Genomic DNA, 20,547 nt, shown 5'->3' with positions numbered 1-20,547 from the left:
ACATGCGCAACGCCCACCCCCCCACATACACATAATTAAAAATAAAAGTCTCCTAAAATTACTTAAAATTTTATTTGTATGCATGACTGTTTTTGCTTGCCTGTATGTATGTGCAGCACGTATGTATGTGCCTGGTGCCTGCAAAATCCAGAAGAGGGTGTCAGATCCCTTGAAAACGGAATTACAAGTGACTGTGAACCACCTCATGGGTGCTGGGAAACAAACCTGGATCCTCTCCAGGATGCCCCAGATTGTTATTTATTTAGAGGGGGGGCACTCACATATGTCATAAGCACTTTTGTGGAGGTCAGAGGATAATACACAGGGGTTGGTTCTCTCTTTCCATCATGTGGGTGCCAGGGTCCTGGCTCAGGTCATCAGGTGTGGAGGAGTGGCCTTTACCTCGAGTCATCTCACTGGCCCATACATACATACCTACACACACACACACACACACACACACACACACACACACACACACACACACATATACACACATACTTTTAAAGCTGTCTAGAAGACACGGATTGTAATTTGATGTATTCCAGAAGAATGAAGACATTGACTTTCAATGGGCATTGTATGGATAAACCATCAGTCTTCAGGAATATGTGTATCCCATGCTAGACCACAAAGTGTACATGCTCTTTAAAATAGACAGGCATTTGTTTTTCCAATGTTATGACCTGTGTCCATGGAGTATCTTTGCCATTTCTCAGAATGGATTTTCCTCAAATCAGACCTGGGTACCACTGACTAGGAAAGCAGCAGTAAGGAGGGAAGCCTAATGACTTACTTCAGAAGACATGTCCAGTTTTAGTGCATTTCACCCCCTCCCCCAACAGGCTTAGCTGGCTAAGAGTATTACAAAGAGATGTCAGCGGTGACAGTTCTAATCATCTTAAAGGCCTGTTTACTCCAGGGCCTATTGTCTCCGGTGCCATAATTTCACCTCTTTTAAGTAAGTTTCTACATGAACGTGGGCCAGATAAGGAGACAGCAAAGCCATCACTCAGGAACCAAACCCAGCCTAGGAAAGTAGTAAGAGCACGTGGAGGAAGAGTCCCAGAGAAGGGATCGATGCCAGTGCTGCGGCCCACATCCTTTGTGACACCACCAGCACATGTGCTGAAAATGAATGCAAATTAAAAGACCAACGGGAGGGGTTGGAGAGATGGCTCAGTGGTCAAGAGTCCTGGATGTTCTTCCGAAAGACCCAGGTTTGATCCCCAGCACAACTGTTGGTGGCTCACAACCCTTGCTACTCGGGTCCCAGGGGATCTGATGATCGATCCTCAGGCACTGGGCATGCAAGAGGTACACAACATGTACATGCAGACATAACACCCATTCACACACACACACATAAAGACCAATATGATTTGTGGATGCTGTCCCAGGATAGGTGGTTTTGCAGAGCTATTCTAAGCTTGGGGGTAAAAATACTGTTTTGCCTCAGGCTGGGGCTTAGAGCAAGTCTATTACTGCATCCCAGCACCACCAGAATAAGCCTTAATGGGCTCTTGCTGAAATGTTAAGTTGTCAGGATACTATTAGAGGGTTCCATTTGTTAATGAGCCGACTCTGATACTCAGGACACCGCTAGTAACTGCTGACAATTCACTGTAAGATTTTAAAAAGTTTTCAAAATTTTTATTTTATGTGCCCTGGTGTTTTACCTGCATGCTTGTCTGTGTGAGGGTGTCAGTGAGAGTGTCAGATCCCCTGGAGCTGCAGTCACAGACAGTTAGGAGCTGTCGTGTGGGTGCTGGGAATTGAACCCGGGTCCTCTGGAAGAGCAGCCAGTGCTCTTAACCCCTGAGCCATCTCTCCAGCCCCTTCACACTATAAGATTTATTCCTCAGCAAACTATGATGAGATCTCTGGGTAACCATTAGCATACGAGTCCCCTGGAAGTGTCTCATCCAGTAAGAGCTAAACCAGAATGGCGTGACATTTAAACACCACTTCAAGAACCTATAAAGAGTAATTATCCATAAAAACAGCCCCTTATTTTTTAAAAAAAGGGCAAGATGGCTCAGGGGGTAAGGTTGTTTGTCATCAAGCCTGATGACTTGAGTTTGATCCCCAGAAACCACATAGTAGGAGAACTAATACCTGTTCACACACCCTGGAATGCATGAACATGCCTACTCAAACACACATGCACACAATAAACGTGACGAAAAATAAAGGAAAAGTAACGTAGAGTTCTATACAGAACTCTATACATACACTCTTTACTCTTTCCAAGGCCTCATCCACAGCTACGTCCTTTGTTCCTGAGCTACACACTTGACCCAAAGTGAATCATTTTAAAAAAGAAGTGTATTATAGGACATATGAAGTCCCTTCTAAATTCCCATAAGCAAAATGTAAGCCAAACCTGGCCAAAAAAAAAAAAAAAACAAAAACAAAAACAAACAAACAAAAAAAAAACCTTTGTAAATCAGCAACACACGATCGCCACCTTGTGTCAAAGATTCTTCATTACAGCCCAGATCTTCAGGCCAAAGACCACACTTGGGACTCTTACCAATTCTTACAGAATATAGCTTTATTTATAGACTCTTACAAATAAAACACTTACAGTCCACATGACATAAGTTATTTTATTTTCTAATTCTTCTCATAACACCTGAGTTATTTTAAAAAATACTGTGATGGAACTGTAAAGGGAACTATGAATAAAATCCTCTTTCTTTTTGCAAAAATCACCCAGCTTATCTGCATCTCTTTGGAAGAGGGTTCGCTAAAGCTGGATCCTAGGCGACCCAAACAGAGAAGTCGTTTAAAACCCAGGGTGAAGGGTTACTGAAGAATGCTCCCCTGCTGACACCAGACATCAGACACTAAATATTGGGGGTAAGGGGTGGGTGACAAAAGGTGAGGTCAGGGATGAGGTGTGAAGTGACAGGACCCTATCCCTGGCTAAGGGCTCCTTCCTCTGTGTGACAAGCACTTTCCTTGCTAGTGTTAGCAGGGGGCAGAAAGCTACAGGCAATAAGGCCAGAGGGGGAAAGTCCGCTAAACAACTCACCACCCCTTGGACTTCTAATATGTACAAATGCTTAAAACAGCAAGTTCAACATTTGACAGTCAGAAAGATTCGGTGGCCACGATTTCAACTCGCTGGGCAAATCTGCAGCCAACAGCCACAGATAATCAGCTGGACCGGAGCACCCCACCCCACCCCCACCGGAGTCTGAAGAATGAGGCTCCAGGATTTCCCTTGAAAGGCAGCTGTCTGCACAAGAAAGTTCTCGAGTTCCTTGAAGTGTGCGTGGCAAGCACCCTATCTCATGTTTAAAACTATTCTGAAGCTCTTCTAAAGCCACTGTCCTCCTTCAGCATGAAGGGGATTTAAGGAGTAACAGCATCTAGAGGGGATTCTAAAATTAAATTCTAGTACACAAGAACGTGAACTAAGCAAAGCAGAATCTTCCAATCTTTTTTGGGGGTGGGTGTGGTGGTGCTGGGAACGAAATTCAGGGTGTCACACACACACTAGGCAAAAGCTCTACCACCGAACCACACCCTCAGCCCACACATAAAAGAGTACTAAGTTTTATGTTTTTAATCTTCATTTTGTCTGGCTGACACAGGATCTCACTATGTAGCCCAGGCTGGCCAGCGACTGATTCTCTATGGAGCCCAGGTTGGTGCAAAACTTGAGCCTCCGACCAACTCTGCCTCCTGAGGGTTGAGATTACAGGTGTGAGCCACCACACCGTGCTCAGCCTTAGAGTTTGAGTGTCAATCTCTGCAAGCTCCTGACGCGGTTGTCGGAAAAATAAAACAGAAAAGATAAAGACTCCTCTTCAAACAGTGACAACAGTGAGGACGATGACGATGACATAAACTACTAGATTCTGACATCGAAGGAATTGGTTCTTTGGTAAAACTGGACCCCAATCCTACCAGGACTTGGTCCTAACATTCAATCTAGAACCATGATTGCTGAAGTTTCCTCTTCCTCCTGCCTCTTCTCAAACCCACCCAAGGCAAGAGAGGTAAGGACGGGAGAGAAACCGAGCAAATCTCTATGTTCCCCGAGGTGTGTTGTCAGGGTTCCTGGTTGCAAGCATGCTTCCCCAAGAATGAACATATATATACACATGTGTTCACACATGCACACATATATGTGTTCATATATATACACATGTGTGTGTATATATGCATATATATGCTGTTTTTAAATGGACAGTTTTCCTGGGTAAGAACAGAAAGACTCAGGTGTTGGCAATGAACCAGTACTGTCAGCCATGCAAACAATGGCCCCTGGGCTGTGACTGTGGGCACCACTAAGAAAGGCTCCGGGAGAGACTAGCTCCCCAAAGTGGCTAAGGAATCTGCGTTATCAATATGATAATAGTATATGAATTCACTTAGTGAACCTGGAGATTAGCTCCCCTGGAAGCCAGAGTTCTGAGGAGAGGGCTCCACAGTGTCTGAGGCCGGCCTGTGGTGTGAAATGTCAAGCATAACCATCCGTTTTTCCGGAGCCAAAGAAAGCGCTTTATACTCAGCTCAATTCAGGCTTCAATCCTGTTGCCTGGGGCCAGGGAGGAGGTGGTAGCTAGACAGTGTTGCCCTTTAAAACTCACTGGCAGCAGTGACGTCCGCAGCCCTGACCTCAAGGTCTGACCTCAAGGTCCAGAGTTCCTTGGTATTCAACTATTATTTCTGCAATTAACAAGTCCTAAGTCTGGCCAGCACTGACCCCATTTCTGATTACCTTTGTCACAATAAGGCATAAACAACTGTGTGCCGATTCTGCGTCAGGTTCACCTAGGCAGGAGGCTAGACCAGGGGAGATTAATTTGTGCAATTTCCCCCACAAACATCTTAAATGTGCTCCTAGTGAGGCATCTAAAAAGTATCTAGAAAAGGAAGCCAAGAGGGTGTGTGTGTGAAAATCAGGGCAAAATGAATTGATTTAGTGCAGACCTCTTGCCACTCTGAAGACTGTCCACAGTGGCTCACCTGGCTGCCTGTGTGACGCAGCTGCTGCACACAACCAGCATCCAGCATCCTAGTGGGGACCAGAGAGCACCAAGGAGACAGGCCATCCACCACTAGTTCTACCTCCTTGTCACTTGAGGTGATCCCCTGCCTCATCTGCTCAGAATGCCAGTCTCTTTCAGAGATCAGTTAACTGAACAGACTGAAAAAAAAAAAAAAACAAACAAACCAGGATTCTTATCTTCTGTCCTTTCTCTGTAAAAAACGTGAGAACCCATGTCAAGATGGACTGACCTGAGGTCCAGGGTACACACATTCAGAATCACAGGCCCCCAAAGTTGGAAACCACCCTGATATTTCTAACTAAACCATGACCATTGGCTTCATCTTTACATTGTAAAAGATTCAACATCTCTCGGTGCTTCCTCCGAGAGAAAGAGACAGACGGGGGTGACCAGAAGGAAAAGGGAGGTGTGTCCTACGTGAGGCATTTCAGTTCCAGAATCATCCGTGGAAAGGGTCGGGGAGACGGTTTGAGGCACTACCTAGAGATTCCCGGGGCAGGTTCTTCCTGGGACAGGATATTTTGAAACAGCTGACATCTGAATGCAGGCAGGCAGTCTGTGCCAGTGTGTAAAGAACTGCCTCTTCCATGATGCTTCATGGATGCCGAGTCCTCAGGCCGGGGACGTAAGGCCCAGAGTCTGATGCGAAATGCCACTGGCTCCCCGGGGGCAGGGTCCTACCCAATCTGAATCTGCCCTGAGTACATTGTGAGGACCAGCATGATGGAGAAGCCAGTCAGGAGGCCAAGATTCTGGATGACAAAGGGGACCAGGAAGCTGTCCTTCCTCTCATCCTCTTGACAGACCTCGTTCATCTCAGGGAACTGAGAAAGGAGAGAAAAATGTGAGGGTTACAGTTTCCGTTATCATCTTACCAGCTGTGGTGATTGGGACAAGTTATGGTTTGAATCCACCTCCACCCACCCCCAATTTCCGGTGGTGGTGTTTTGGAGGTTCTGGTGACTTCTCTAGAGGAAGTAAGTCATTGGGGGCATTATCTTTGGCCGTTCCCTGTAGCTCTCAACAATATGGCTGCCGGAAACGGGACCAGAACAACGCCAACACCAATTGCCACATCGGCATGGACTGGAGGAAACCTCACAAAGCCCCACCCATAGATGAGGAGTTCTAGGAAATGACTACTCAGACTTCCCCAGGGATGAGCCCTCTAATTGGATATCCAATACACATTATACATACAAGCATCATGAAATGGACTCAGCAGTTTGTGTTTGTGTGTACATAAAATATATGTTATATATATATAATATATATATATATCTCAGTAATAATTAGAAAGAGGCTATGAATTTGAGAGGGAGCAGGGGGCGGGGGAAGGACAACACAGGTTTGGAGGGAGAAGGGGCAAATACAGCACTCATGAAATTCTCAAAAAATATTAAAACTTCAAAGGAGACATAATGTTACCATTATTTGTGATAGACAGGTTATAAGTAATGTTCTTTCTCTTTCATTCTTTTCTTTTTGCCTACACATTACACCTTTTCTATCAAATTTAAATAAGGACCCTGGACAGAGTACAATCAATTTTCTTTAATGACATGATAACAGAGGGACCAAAGTTCTCCCTTTTAAAGCCAATGATGGGCTGGAGAGATGGCTCAGTGGTTAAGAGCACTGGCTGCTCTTCCAGAGGTCCTGAGTTCAACTCCCAACAACTATATGGTGGCTCACAACCATCTCTAAGTGGGATTTGATGCCCTCTTCTGGTATAAAGGTGTACATGCAGCTAGAGCTGCATATACATAAAATATACATATACATAAAATAAACAAACGTTAACAACAAAAATCCAAACCAATGACTCACTGGTATAGTAGTTTACACCTGCATGCCCAGCACCCAGAGGCTAAGGCAAGGCTACAATGACTTCAAGGCCAGTCTGGGCTAAAAAGCGAGATTCTTGTCTCAAACACACACAAGAAACCCTAATGCTGCCTTGAAACTGTTGATTCTATCATTTTAGATTTTTACAAATGTGTTTGATGTGTGAAGGCATTTTGCTTGCACATATGTCTATGGACCACATTGGTGCTTGGGCCCCTCGTAGGACAGAAGAGGTTAGATCCCCTGGAATTGTAGCCTCAGATAGTTCCACGCCACGCCAGGGGTGCTAAGAATCAAACCTGGGTTTTCTTCAAGAGTAACCAGCGCTCTTAACAGCGGAGCTGTCTCTCTACCCCCAGACTGTTACATCTTAAACCAGCAAATCGTGCGGTATGTGAAAGAGACCTCAATAAAGCTGTTATTAAAAACAAAACTATGGGCTGGCAGGATGGCTCAGTGTGAAAGAGAATTTGCTGCCAAGACTGAGGGCCTGGATTCGATCTCAGGAACCCGTAAGATAAGGAAAACCAGCCCCCACAAGCTGTTTCCCACAAGAATGAACTCGCACCGGTACAAAAATCAGTGTAAAAAGAACGAAAAAGCAACCGTTCTAACTTGTGCCCTGTCCCTCCTATTCAAGAGTCAATCATAAACCACGGCACACTTACCATATCAGCTAGAGCAATATACAAGAACATTCCTCCAGCCAGTGCAAAAATCCAGTTGGCAGAGAAATGACTTCCAGCCAGGATGCCAAAGGCCAGCCCCACATAGCAGCAGCAAGCGGAAAGGAAGTTGAAGAAGAGAGCCTGCTGGATGCTCATACCAGCATTGAGCAGGATAACAAAGTCTCCTACAACAGGGAAGAGAATGGGAAGGGAGGTGAGTCAGGACACGGAACACTAATGCTTCCACTACGGAGGAAGCGTGGGTTAAAATCCCAGGCTCAAGGACGGTCCTGGGATGAAGGCACCTCCATCTTCCATCTCTGGCTATGGCCTCCCGGCACAGGGGCTGGAAAGAACTCACAGGGTTTTGAAAGTCCATAAATAACCAGCAGTGGCCTCATTGCTCCCCACCTAGAGGCTGGAAATAATTCACAGGCTCTTAAAAGGAGAGGACCAACTAGCAACGCCTCGTTTCTTTTTCGACTGCCGGTGAACTAAAAATAGCTCCCTTTCTCCTAACCGGTGGTACAGAACTGAGAGAGGGAGATGCTAGTCACCAGCCAATACATGCCACAGTTAGGACCCTGAGTTACCGCTGAGTCTTGAGTCCTGGCTTCTCAGTCTTCCTCTGTGAAACTACATACATCCTTAAGCTCTGTTTTTCACACTTCATTCACCTGCCACACTTGAGCTGACTCCCAGCTTCCGCAGGACGAAAAGGTCATACGAGATGATCATCTTCACTGAGTGTATCAGTAGCGTATGGGGCAACTGATGAGCCCAACATTTGTTTGCTAATAATCCCCTTGAGGATTCTAAAAGGCAGGTGCAGTTATTAACCACACTACACAGGCGAAAAAATAAGCCACAATATATGGGGCTCACGGAATAAAAATCTTCCTGTAAAAACCTTCGCCATTCTAAGCTACGCCCCAGTCAACTGTTTTAATTCGGAAGTTAGTCGGAACACGGTGGAGGTGGAAGAGGGACAGGCAGCAGGGAGGAGACACAGGAAGGGTGTCTCAGGCACCAACTGAGGCGGCTGGCCCAGAGGGAACGGGAACGTGGTGCACTCACCCAGCTCGTGTGGGAATTCCTCACAGAGAATGGCCACTGACGTGCTGATGCCTTGGAAAACAGACACAGTGAAGGAGGCACCAATAGCCAGGCCATCGATGAAATTGTGGAGACCGTCGCTCAGGGTGATCATCCAGGCCAGGGTACCAATGTCAGAGTATCGGACCCCTTTCAGCCAGTAGCAAGCACTCTGGGATGCCTGCAGGTCCTACGGGAAAGCACACCTCAGTGGACTTGAGATTACAGGGTGACTCCAGTAAGCCTGACTCGAAGAGGCCACGGCTTCCTGAAGGCTCCCCCGGGAGCTGATGGCTGCTGACCTGCACAGACATCGAGCCTACGATGACCTTCTCGTCCGCGTCAGGTGCCTTGCCATCCAGGTCACTGTTGCAGTGCTGGGGAATCATGTGATCCAGGTCCCCATTCTGGAGCTTCTCCGTCACACCCTCCTCCTGGTCCTTCTTGGAAGGAAGAGTCTCAGAGGCAAAATGGTTATGCCCCATGATGGTGCTGGAGAACGGCAAGGGATTGGTGTTACTGACCCAAACTACCAGCCCAACACAGTCAGTACCCGCTCAGAGGAAGCATGCTAAGGCCAGGGAAGATCTTATTTCCACATCCAAGGAAACCAGCTGGCCACACACGGGGATATGGGAAAACATTTGTATCCGAAGACATGGACATGAAGATAAGGACTTCCTATCAGACAAAGAAGTAGTCTCCCGATGTCACTAGATCCAGTGAGGTGACCACTACTCTCAGTACTTAAGATTCCTCCTTCAAGAGGGCCACTTCACTCAACTCTAGCAGGCAGTGACCCCATGCCAGGCACCAGAGGCCTCTTATGGGGGCTACACTAGTCAGCGCTGTTCCTGGGTGCATGTCACCAAGCCTCTTTACTCTCCTCTATGCAGAGACTGCCAGGCTTGCCCTGCAAGTGCCTTCATGCACTTAGGCATTTCGCTGACCCATGCCAGCATTTTATTTGTTTGTTTGTTTTTCGAGACAGGGTTTCTCTGTGTAGTTTTGGTGCCTGTCCTGGATCTTGCTCTGTAGACCAGGCTGGCCTCGAACTCCCAGAGATCCACCTGGTGGCTACCAGTGTTTTTTTTGAAGTTTCAGAGTTTTCCCCTAGCTATTCCATCACTACCCCAGGGTCTCACCTCATTTTTCTGCTTCAGGAGCATCTTCAGGATCTTCTCTGTAAAAAAGAAAAGGTAGAAGCCCCCAAACACCACCGCAGACTTGGAGACATAGTTGTCCTGAGGGTTGAAACCAAAAGCCTGTGGGCCCAGGAAAAGAGAGTGAGTGTAAGTAAACAAGCCCTCATCTCACCCTGTCGCCTGCTTACCAATCTCTCCGCTCTAGGAAAGAGGCAGCCTGGGGAGCTCTGCTGTCTACCACATTCTCTTGCCAGCAAAAAAAAACTAATCTTGACATTCCCCGATATGCCAGCACTCGCTGGGTGGGTTGGGTATTCTCTTCTGATACAAAAGACAGACCAGCTTTAGGATTTCCTGACCCTGGGGTTTGGCAGCCAAGACCTTAAGCGTGCTAAGGTCTACTACTCTACCACTAAGCTACATCTCTGGCCCATAAATAATTATATGAATCATACACATATGATATATACGATTTATTTATATGTATGTGTCTGTGTGTTTGCGAATGTGCATGTGGGTGGCCATGAAGGGGGCATCAGGTCACCTGAGCCTGGGAGCTGCAGGCATCTGTGAGCCATGTGGATGGTAGGAACCAAACTGGTCCTCTGAAAGAGGAGCAAGCATTCTTAACTGCTGAGCCCATCTCTACAGCCTCGAGCTAGGCAAAAGACACTGCAGGTGGTTGTCTACTTGTTTGTTTGTTGTTGATCTCTTTTGAGACAGGATCTCATTCCATAGCCCAGGCTAGCCTCAAACCCATAGCAATATCCTACCTCAGCCTCTCTAAGTGCTAGATTATAGGCGTGAGCTACCACGCCTCACTTGGCTTTCCTTCCTTTCTTCCTTCCTCTTTAACTAGGTGTCACCACAGAGACCATGCTGTCCCAGACTCAGACATCAGCCTGCCTCTACCTCTCCAGCGCTGGGGATTAGAGGCTGCTTTTCTCTTTTAATGAGAACATTGCCTTAGTTTCTGTCAGTATTTAGCCACACAAGCACATTGGTCATCAAATCCCACATGTAAAGGGAGGCCACTTGCGTTTATTTTTGCCTCATCCAGTGTCCCTGGTTGATCTGCCCATAAACACAATGGGAAGTGGTTTAGTGACATTTGCTAAAAAGGGAAATCCATTCCTGCTCCACAGTAAGAATTGCAACATGTTCCTGACCACAGAACCTTGAAAGGACCACAAACCAAAAAAGCGGGCTACGTCCCTGCAGGCATCGATTTTGGGGTGGTTTAAAGCTGGTCCTGCAGTTTCTGAAGCTCAGGAGGATGAGGCAGGAGGATCCCGGAGCCCAAGAATCTGAGGCCAGCCTGCCCAACAAAGATTCCAACTTTTTAGAATATAATAAAAAATACGTTTGAAAAGAATGAGTGGAGGTGATGTTTCTTTGAGTTCCTTCTGGAAACTTTACTTATTAAATAAGGAAAGGAGAAGAGGATTCACTGACACAGAAGACAGGTGGAGCCAGAGACCTGTCCTAAATTGGCTCCTGGTTTATGGTGCCAAGTGTCCAATGGCCTGTTTGTCTCTTCTCTACCAGAAAACAGGCTCACAGAAACTCCATTCCCAGAACTCAGGAGGCTGAGGCAGGAAGACAGAGCATTTGAGATCATGGAGTGAGATTGCCTCAAAAAATAAACTTCAGCCAGGCGGTGGTGATGCAGGCCTTTAGTCCCAGCACTCAGGAGGCAGAGGCAGGCAGAGTTCGAGGCTAGCCTGGTCTATTGAGTGAGTTCCAGGACAGCCAGGGCTACTCAGAGAAACCCTGCCTCAAAAAATTTTTAAAAACTAATTAATTAATTAATTAGATTAAATAAATAAAAAGACCTCCAACTCTTTCTGGGACATGATACAGACAGAAGCTGATCCTACTGAAGGGGAACCCCAAAGTCCTTCGGGTGTTTAAAGTACCACACTTAGTCACAGCCCTCTGGCATCATCTTCTAAGAAACCTGGAGGGCAAATGCTAAAGAAGTCCCACATTCAGGTGAGCTCTCTGGAGAAGAGGTACACCCTGGGGAAAAAAAAAATGTGAAGGAAAAGAGCCAGGAGGTGAGGTGGGATTCAAGAGCACGGGACTCAGACTCATGGGCCCTGGGCTTGGGGCAGTGGCCTCTGGTGCAGGTCAGACTCTGTGGGTAAAGATGACTAGGTAGATAGGTATCACAGTGCTCCACTGGGAACACAAAACAATACTGTGGAAAACAGTGTTCTCAGAAGCATGTGAAACTGTCTCTTGCCTTTGCTCAGGCCTGTCAGACCACCTACAAACGAAATGCCTTGTGCTCATCATAATTAGCAGGTCTGCTGAAGGCATCTCACTAAATCAGATGGAATGCCTCTGAAGCTGACTACTCAGGCTTGAAAACATTGGCTCCCTCCTCTTCTGTGGAAGATCATCCACATGAAGGTGCCACAGACATGCTGTTTCCTTTGGATTTCCTCAGCCCTCAATCTCCCTACCAAAGAGAACTGGGATTTTACTGAGGCCCTGTGGATTCTGTCATGCTTTTGTTTCTCTGAATTGAAGTCCCCCCGCACTGAGAGTCAGAGCTACATTAGCTTCTTTTTCTTTTTCATTTTTATTAAAAAAAAAAGTGTGTGTGTATGTATATATGTATATATATATATATTTTATGTGTTTTGTCTGCATGTACCACGAGTGTGCCTGGTGCCTGCAGAGGCCAGAAAGAGGGCATCCAATCCCCTGAACTGGAGTTAGAGTTTGTAAGCTCTGTGTGGGTGCTGAGGCTCAAACCAGAGCAGGTCTTAACCACTGAGCCATCTCTCCAGTCCCAAGATACTGGCTTTTCACTTAACAGTCCCAGCACTTTGGAGGCCCTCGTGTGCCTTTGAGGTCAATCTTACTGTTTGCCATTTTGAACAAAGAACAGAGAGGTGAATGGCTGGTCCAGGATGTAAAATCTGGGGATAGAAAAGATGGGTTTCGACCCAGCTCTTAAACCTCTCTGAGCTCCTGCCTTGGTCCGAGCTTTCCAAACGGAAAGGACCTTGGGAGCTAGTCCCTACACCTTCCATGCGAACGGAGGGGCCTCCCCCTGTGCTGACTGTCCCCTAGCAGACAGGGGGGTGCTTTGGGGCGAGTGCTGCAGCTTGCCATACCTCGGGGATGAGCTGGAAGAGGGCGTTGGAGTAGAGGGTTCCAATCGCCAAGGCTATGAAGTAGAGCAGCAGCCTCTTGTAAAAAGTCTTCTTCATGAAGGGCACCACGCTGGCCCCCATGAGGGAGCAGAGGGAGATGACGGTAACGCAGAGGAGACCGTACCCCCCATACTGCCAGCCCACCCAGGACAGGGAGCAGGGCAACCACCATTGGGGAAAGGAGGTGGAGAGCAGAGTTGTGGGTATTAACGAAGGAACCCGAAAAGAAAAACCAGAGACAAGTAGGGAGGGAGAGAGAAACAGGAAACTTGTTAGTGATTCGAGGCTGATGCAATTTCCTTCAATCATTGCAGGAGGGTATGAGGAGGAATTTGAGGTGGCCTTGGAACCCTGTGACACTGTCCCTGCTCCTGAGGTGGCCGAGTTATACCCGCCAGCTGGTGTGACTGGCAAACAGGGCGGGATGCGGCCTCATCACACACACCCGCGTGCCCAGGACCAGCACAGACTGCGAACTCAGGGCCTTTAAAACAGGGCACGAGAGCAAACGGGAAGAAGAAGATGTTTGGTGCGTCGCTGGCTTTGCTTCTGCACACTGAAGCCACGGAGGGCACACGTGACACGACCCACGGGTGGGGTGGTCTGGGGAAGGTGTAACAAAGTCACGTGCAGGGCGGGACAGGCAAGACTCCGCACCCATCAGATGCGGCTTCTGAACAGTTGTGTCTGTCTGTTCCTATGTGCTCTGGGAGGGACCCGGTGTAGAAAGCAGAGTTCCAAGGCCAACCCATCATCGAAATCTATTTCAAAGGCATTTTCCAAAGGTGACACATTCTGGGTTGTGAGCACAGCCCTCAGGAGGGGGCAGCACAAAACCGTACCAGGACGGCAACCCTCGTAGCGACCCGAAGGGCGTAACACGGACAGTGGCAGTAGTGCCGGCCGAACGGGCAATGAATCGTGTCATTTCAAATCCTTAAAAACAATTAGTAAATTCAATGGCTGGAGCTGAAAAAAAAATAGCCCAAGGTGAGGTCTCCCATGGGAAGAACTTTCTAGGTCCACGTCAAGTTTTTGAAACTGTTAAGGGAGCTGACCTTAATTCAGTGCTTCCCTTGTGTAGAAGGAGGAGGTGGGTGGGGCATGACACCTCATGTGGAAGCTTTCCTGGGTCATTCTCTCGGTTGAGGAGAGCTGGGAAGTCAATGACATGAGTTTTTATGAACGCCTTCACACCACCAAAGGGGTCAACCAGGTAGCTACATACTAGTTCTCCAAGAGTAGCACGTGACTGGGCTGAAAAGGGGCAGACTGTCAACTTGGGTCTTATTTTTGTAGCTCCTCAGTGATGACAATTAACAAAACAAAATTACTGGACATTTAAAAACAGTGGGTGAGTTACCAGGAAGCCAGACCTGTCAGGGAAAGATCAAGATGCAAGGTACCAAAGACTGAGCTTCTCTCTCGGGTATCACATTTGTTTTGGTGGGAACAACATATTTGCTAAGTTGCCCAAAAGCTGTGATCCTCCCGCCTCAGATTTCCAAGTGCTGCCACAGCTGCCTTGATTAAAAATCGGGCTCACACGTTTGAGGCCAGCTCTACACAGAGCCGCTGTAACTCCCCCTCTTTCCGCCTCATTTCTCGTGGATGATCAAATGGAGACCACACACCGAGCAACCTCACGATTTCCCTTAGGATACAGGGCCTGCCTTGGACACGCACCCACAAACTGCAACTTTCCTTTGGGCTCCGACAAACGGGGGTTCTGGTGTGCAGCCAAAGGAGGTTCCCCAAGAGGGGCCACAAATGTTAAGAACCTTGCATCTGATGTCACCCCGAACAGGCCAGAGGCCAACCTGAGTGAGCAGAGGAAGGAGAGAAGGTACTGGACCCCCTGATATGAAGAGTAGATTCATTTTCTGGGGTGGCAGTTATTGGGAGCCTTAGAGCATAGAGGAGGATGTCAGCCGGAGGAGGGCTCGGCTGGGGCGGCCCGGAAAGGCGAACGCGCGTCTGTTCTACTGCACCTCTGGGATGAGCTGGAAGAGTGCGTTAGAGAGCAGCGTTCCAATGGACAGGGCGATGAAGTAAGTGAGCACACGGCTGAAAAACGCTTTCTCCGTGCACGGCAGGACCAGGACTCCCAGGAGAGAGGCCAGGTTAATCAGTGAGACACTGAGGAACCCAAAGCCCCACACTGCGGAGGAACAAGAAACAGACGAGGGCCTCCATTACTGAGGGCGGGCGCTTCTGCTGCTGAGCGTGATCTAGGCACACAGAGGTCCAGCAGCCCCTCAGGAAATGCTTGGTGACTCCATCTCTCGCTAGGGAAGCCTCAGAAAAACAATGTCAAGGTTGCTGTCCGAGCAGCTTACCTTTTAGAGGAAGAGACTCAACATGGAGGCGTGTATACCATGGCTTAGACAGCACGTGTACTTATCAAGGCAACACGTTAGGTCTGGTAGCTCTTGCTGGCTACAGAGGGCTTCCAAAAGGCACCCAAGGACTCAGACAGGGTGAATCCACTCTAGCTAGAGGGGCGGTACTAGGAGGTGGGGATAATGAAGTAGCCAAGGGAGGTCATAAAGGTTGGCACTCTTACAGTGTAATGGAAACAAAGAGTTAAAAAAAAAAAAGAGCATATTCACATGCTGGCCAGGGCCCAATGCCCTGTGTTCACCAGCCAGCCCACCCAGGGTCTGGTGATGTAGTGGAACAGTCTGGTGCACATGTCAATGATCCAAATCTACCCCTCACCTCCACTCCCCCTCTATTCCTTACTTACCTTCAATGGCGCTAGGCTTCCCCTCCTCTGTCTGCTCGTTTTCCTCGTTCTCCTGGTTTTCTAAGGTGCAAGCCCTGGAATCCAACTGCTGGAGAATGGTGGGGCAGAACTCCGAAACTCACTCATCCCGATCTGAGACCCGCTCACTGAAATTGTGGGCAGCAAAGAGGTCTCCAGAGCTAAAGCACTGAAACCAGAGGAAGAGGCGGGAGGGCTCTTAGAACCTAAAAGTCGCGCTCTGCCCCGCTAAGTGGCAAGGCACTCAACCCTCTGAGAAATAAAGAGAAAAAACGACGCGGCCAAAATCGCAGAGACTCTGGAGACGCATCTCCAGGGATAGATGAGTAAGGAATTCCTGCACTTGAAAAGGTCAGCCACCAACATGCTTAGTACACACAGCTGAAATGGATGCAGGAAGAGGTTTGGGGAACATTCAGATCCCCAGGGGGACCTTAACCTTAGCTACTTGGGTGGCTGAGGCAGGAGAACTGCAGCTTCAAAGGATGCCTGGGCTACAAAGGAAATTCAAAGCCAGCCTGAGCAGCTCGGCAAGACCCTCGCTCCAAGCGAAGAGAGAATACAATAAAAAGAGGCTGGGGAATGTCATTCAGGCGTGGCGTGTCTGCCCAGTGTACACCTGGAAGGTCCAGGTCCAGTCCTACTGGGAATGGGGTGTCGTGGAAGACAAGCTTCCAATCACGTGACCAGGGTGTGCGTTCAGAAAAACTGGATTCTATCTGCAAACCTGATATCCAAATTTGGCTGCACGTCACAACATCTCAGGGGACTATTCTGCTAAAATGCAAATTATAGAAACTTCTGCTGGAGTACGGACGTGTGCTGGTTAGCAGACACAGGCAGCCGCAGTGACCTTGGGGAGTCTTTCAAATCATGGGAAATTGAACTTGAGAGCTCTCCCCACGCCCTCTCTCTGTGCATTCGTGCGTGTGTGCACATGATGTATACACATATGCAAGAGGCCAGGAGAGGACACTGGTGTCCTCTCCTTCTAGTCTCCCTACCTTACTCCCTCGAGACAGTGTCTCTCAGTGAACCTGGAGCTAAGCTGGCAGCCAGCGGAAAACAGAACTGCCATTACAGATATTTCACCTGGGTGCTGGGCATTCAAACTCGGGTCCTCAAGCTTTCAAAGCAGGGGCTCTTACTACTGAAACACCTCCTGAGCCCACACTACCGTTTTACTAATTGCTCTTTATTCACGTAAACCACAGTCCTTTCTCTGCCTGTGCTTTTATCAGGGTCTGCCCATGAGAGTCAGCCCTCTGGGAATGCCGACAATACAGGTTTTTAGACCAATAAAGTCTAAGTGCTGCACTCTGTTGACCCCAGAATACTGCTGCAGACCCTAAGGCCCATGTCTAAGTCCCTGATGGCAGGCCTGCCTCTTACCCACTGCCCATGTGGCAACCTCGGCCTCCTCAGTGATGCCGACACTGGTCACACTTGAGCAGCTCTGCGTGCACGCTACACGGTGCCCTGTCCACTTTCTCCTTTCAAGCCCCAGCCTATTCATCCTTCTAGGTGTGGCTTCAGCGTGCCTCCTGCACAAACCCTCAACTATGCTGGCACCTTCACTTCTCACAGACGAACCCCATAATTACAGCGCAGCCCACAAAATGTGGTACTTGGTTTTCAGCTAGCTGAGCTCCTCCACTCAACCACGGTATGCAGGTCCTCTGCAGAAGGAGCCAGCGCTCCTAACCCACTGAGCTCCCTGACTGTGACTTGTGTCTCCCCACTTCCCACAATGCTCTGGGAGGAGCAAAACAGAATGTAAGGACTTTGCTGGCTGACTCCTATTGGGCTGCCACAAGTAGCCCCTGATTCCAAGTAGCTGTGATAATACGGAAGAACACAGAACCAAGGGCTAAAAGCCCCGGGTTTTAGCCAAAACTAGAGACGAGATCAGTAAAAGTCTGAGACTAGAGTCTCAGCCCCCATCCCAGGAACCCTCATGAAACCACTCCCCAGAAAAACAATTCCTCCTGCATCTGAGGGGGCTGTGAGGCGCATCTGGCGAGGTGTGTGAACAGCAAACTCTCTGCCTGCGCTGTCCTGGGAGCCATGGTTTGCGAGCAGTGACCCAGGCGCGGCAGGAAACTAACAGGCAGGTAGGTGGTCAGGAGGCCTCAGTGGACGTGCAGAATGTGTCGATCCCAACAGAGGTGGCAGTTGACTGCCACCGAGGCCCACCCGACAGAGAGGAGCCTTACCGTGGAGAGGTTCCTGTGTCCTTCCCTGGGGTGCGTAACATTATCCCGGCCTACTCCCCACATCCAGGTGGTTGAGCAGGGCCTTCAGCTGTGGCAGGGTAAGGCTGTCATTCTCCCCATAGCGGTTCATGAGGTTTTCCAGGAAAGAGGTGGCGCTGAGGGCTGGCACGGCAGCGGATGAGGCGTGAGTCTGGGGGACAGTCCGCCATATACCAAACAGCACCAAGAGGAGGCAGCCAGGGAGGGCTGGGTGCAGGGGCTTCATGGTGACCAAGTACACCTAGAAGAACACAAAGCCAGGTGAGGGCAAGGTCTCTTTCTCTCCCCCCAACACCCAAGTGACTGCCAACTCACCACCCCCGTGCCAAGGACAAGGGTCCCCTTCCCTCAGACTCCAAGTAGGACAAGCATCTAACTGTGACGTGGCCTCCCTCTCTGCCTGCTCCACCTGGCTTTGGAGAAATCCTTTTGAAGGGGTAAAAACGACAAGAAAAGGGACATGCTGGGCATTGGGGTCCATGCCTCCCAGCATCGAGGAGAGAGGGGCAGGAGGATCAGGAGGAGTTCAAGGCCAGTTTCAGCTACACAGTGAGCTTGGACTATAGAGGAACCTGTTCCCCCAAAAGGGAGATGTAGGGATGGAGAGCTTTCTTTCTTCAGGTGCCCATACTCCTGTAAGAAACCCTGATAAAATTCACTGTGTCAAAACACACATACTTACACACACACACACACACACACACACACACACACACACACCCCAAATGGAGAAAGGGGACTAGTTGGGAAGAGAAAGGGATTCAGTGGAAATGAGACAAGAGAAGGTCCTAGAGAGTGAATAAGATCAGAATGCATTATATACATATATAAAAATGTCATAATGAAACCCATTACTGTGCGTAATTGCATCCAGTAATGGGTTTCATTATGCTAATAAAAATATTGTGCTAATAAAAATTTATTATTATTTTATGTGTTTGGGTATTTTGGCTGCATCTCTGCCTATGTACCATGTGTATACCTTGGTGTCTCCAGAAACCAGAGGAGGGCATCATGTCCCCTGGGACTAGAGTTATGGACAGTTGTGAGCCACCACATGGGTGCTGGGTCTCTATAAGAGAAGCCAGTGTTCTTAACCACCGAGCTGTCTCTCCGGCCCCTAATCAGAAGTTTTAAAAAGAAGAAAAACAGCCAAGGTGGTGATGGCACATGCCTTTAATCCCAACACTCAAGAGGGAGAGGCAGGCAGATCTCTATGAGTTCGAGGCCAACCTGGTCTACAAAGCGAGTTCCAGGACAGACAGGGCTACACAGAGAAACCCTTCTCAAAAACACAAAACAAAACAAAAACCTAAAAGAAAAAAAAACAGAAAAAAGAAAACAGAAAAATGCTTATCAGCTCTGTCTAATATTGAGAACACATATTCGAAAGCTCAAGCTGGTGGCAGCACATCCCTACAATCCCAGCACTCAGCAGGCCACGGCAGGCAAGTCACAAGTCTGGGCTACACAGCGAAACGTCATTAAGACAGTGCAGTAAACTTTACAGCTCTGTAGCAGAATGTTTCCCTAAGGTGGAAAAAAAAAAAAAAAAAAAAAAAGCCCTGGTTCTACGCCCAGAACTGTAAAACACAACACAAAGACTTCATGTTCGAGGGACCAAATCACAGAATTTATCTTCTTTCTAGAATTTCCGTATTTCAGACTGTATCCAGACTTCTAGAATTTACTCTAATCAATGCAATTTTAAAAATAAGAAGCAGTAGCAGCTAGGGGCTGGACAGACGGCTTAGTGGTTAAGAGCACTTGCCGATCTTGCAGGGGATCAGGGGTCAGTCCTCAGTCCTCACAGGGGCAGCTTGAGCCATGTGTAACTCCAGTTCCAGGGGATCTGGGGCCCTCTTCTGGTTTCCATGGACTTACACTCAGTGTACTTAACATACATGCAAGCAAACATTTATACACATAAAATAAATAACACTCGCAGAGATCCACCTGCCTCTGCCTTCCTCCCAAGTGCTGGGACTAAAGGTGTGTGCCACCACCGCCCGGCTATAATATCCAGTTTTAAAGCAGAATTATTTCATACAGTTAAAAACTTCACAAGGAACAAAGAAATACGGGAGCTGGTTACGATTTTCCTGTTAATGATTTACTTCCCTTAGTATAGTTATACCTTAATCAGTGACAGCAGCACATTGTGGTCGCCAGCCCATCTATCACTGTGATGGTCTCCTCCCCAGGGAGGCGGAATCCAGCACCAAATGCTTCACTACATACTGCTCCACCTCTGTCTAAAGGAACAGCGTCTCCATGTCTAAAGGAGCAGCATCTCCATGTCTAAAGGAGCGGCGGCGGCGTCTCCATGGCTAAGAAACAGGCCTGCCTGAACCCTGCCCCTGCTGTTTGAATTCCCACACCGTTCCTTACAAGATAAGTCACTCAGCCTCAACTACCTCCATTTTCTCATCTGTAAAGGCAGTCAGTACTCATCTCACTGGATGACCGGCCCTCAAGATTTTAGGACTAAAGTGATGGCGAGGCCCTGAACTAAGATACTCGAAATCTGGCTCCACCCGTTCAGACTGGCCTGAATTACATAGTGAGA

General features: G+C 48.3%; 1 pseudogene; it reads right to left on the bottom strand.

Moving 5' to 3' along the window:
* Positions 1–2,537: 2,537 nt before the first annotated feature.
* On the bottom strand, positions 2,538–18,430 carry LOC128107206 (metal cation symporter ZIP14-like; annotated as a pseudogene).
* Positions 18,431–20,547: the final 2,117 nt, after the last annotated feature.

Source organism: Peromyscus californicus, unplaced genomic scaffold, assembly GCF_007827085.1.
Source record: "Peromyscus californicus insignis strain IS unplaced genomic scaffold, ASM782708v3 Scaffold_12__1_contigs__length_115047231, whole genome shotgun sequence".
Classification (NCBI taxonomy): Eukaryota; Metazoa; Chordata; class Mammalia; order Rodentia; family Cricetidae; genus Peromyscus; species Peromyscus californicus.
Note: the sequence above shows the minus strand (reverse complement) of the source record. Positions and strands in the feature narration are given on the sequence as shown.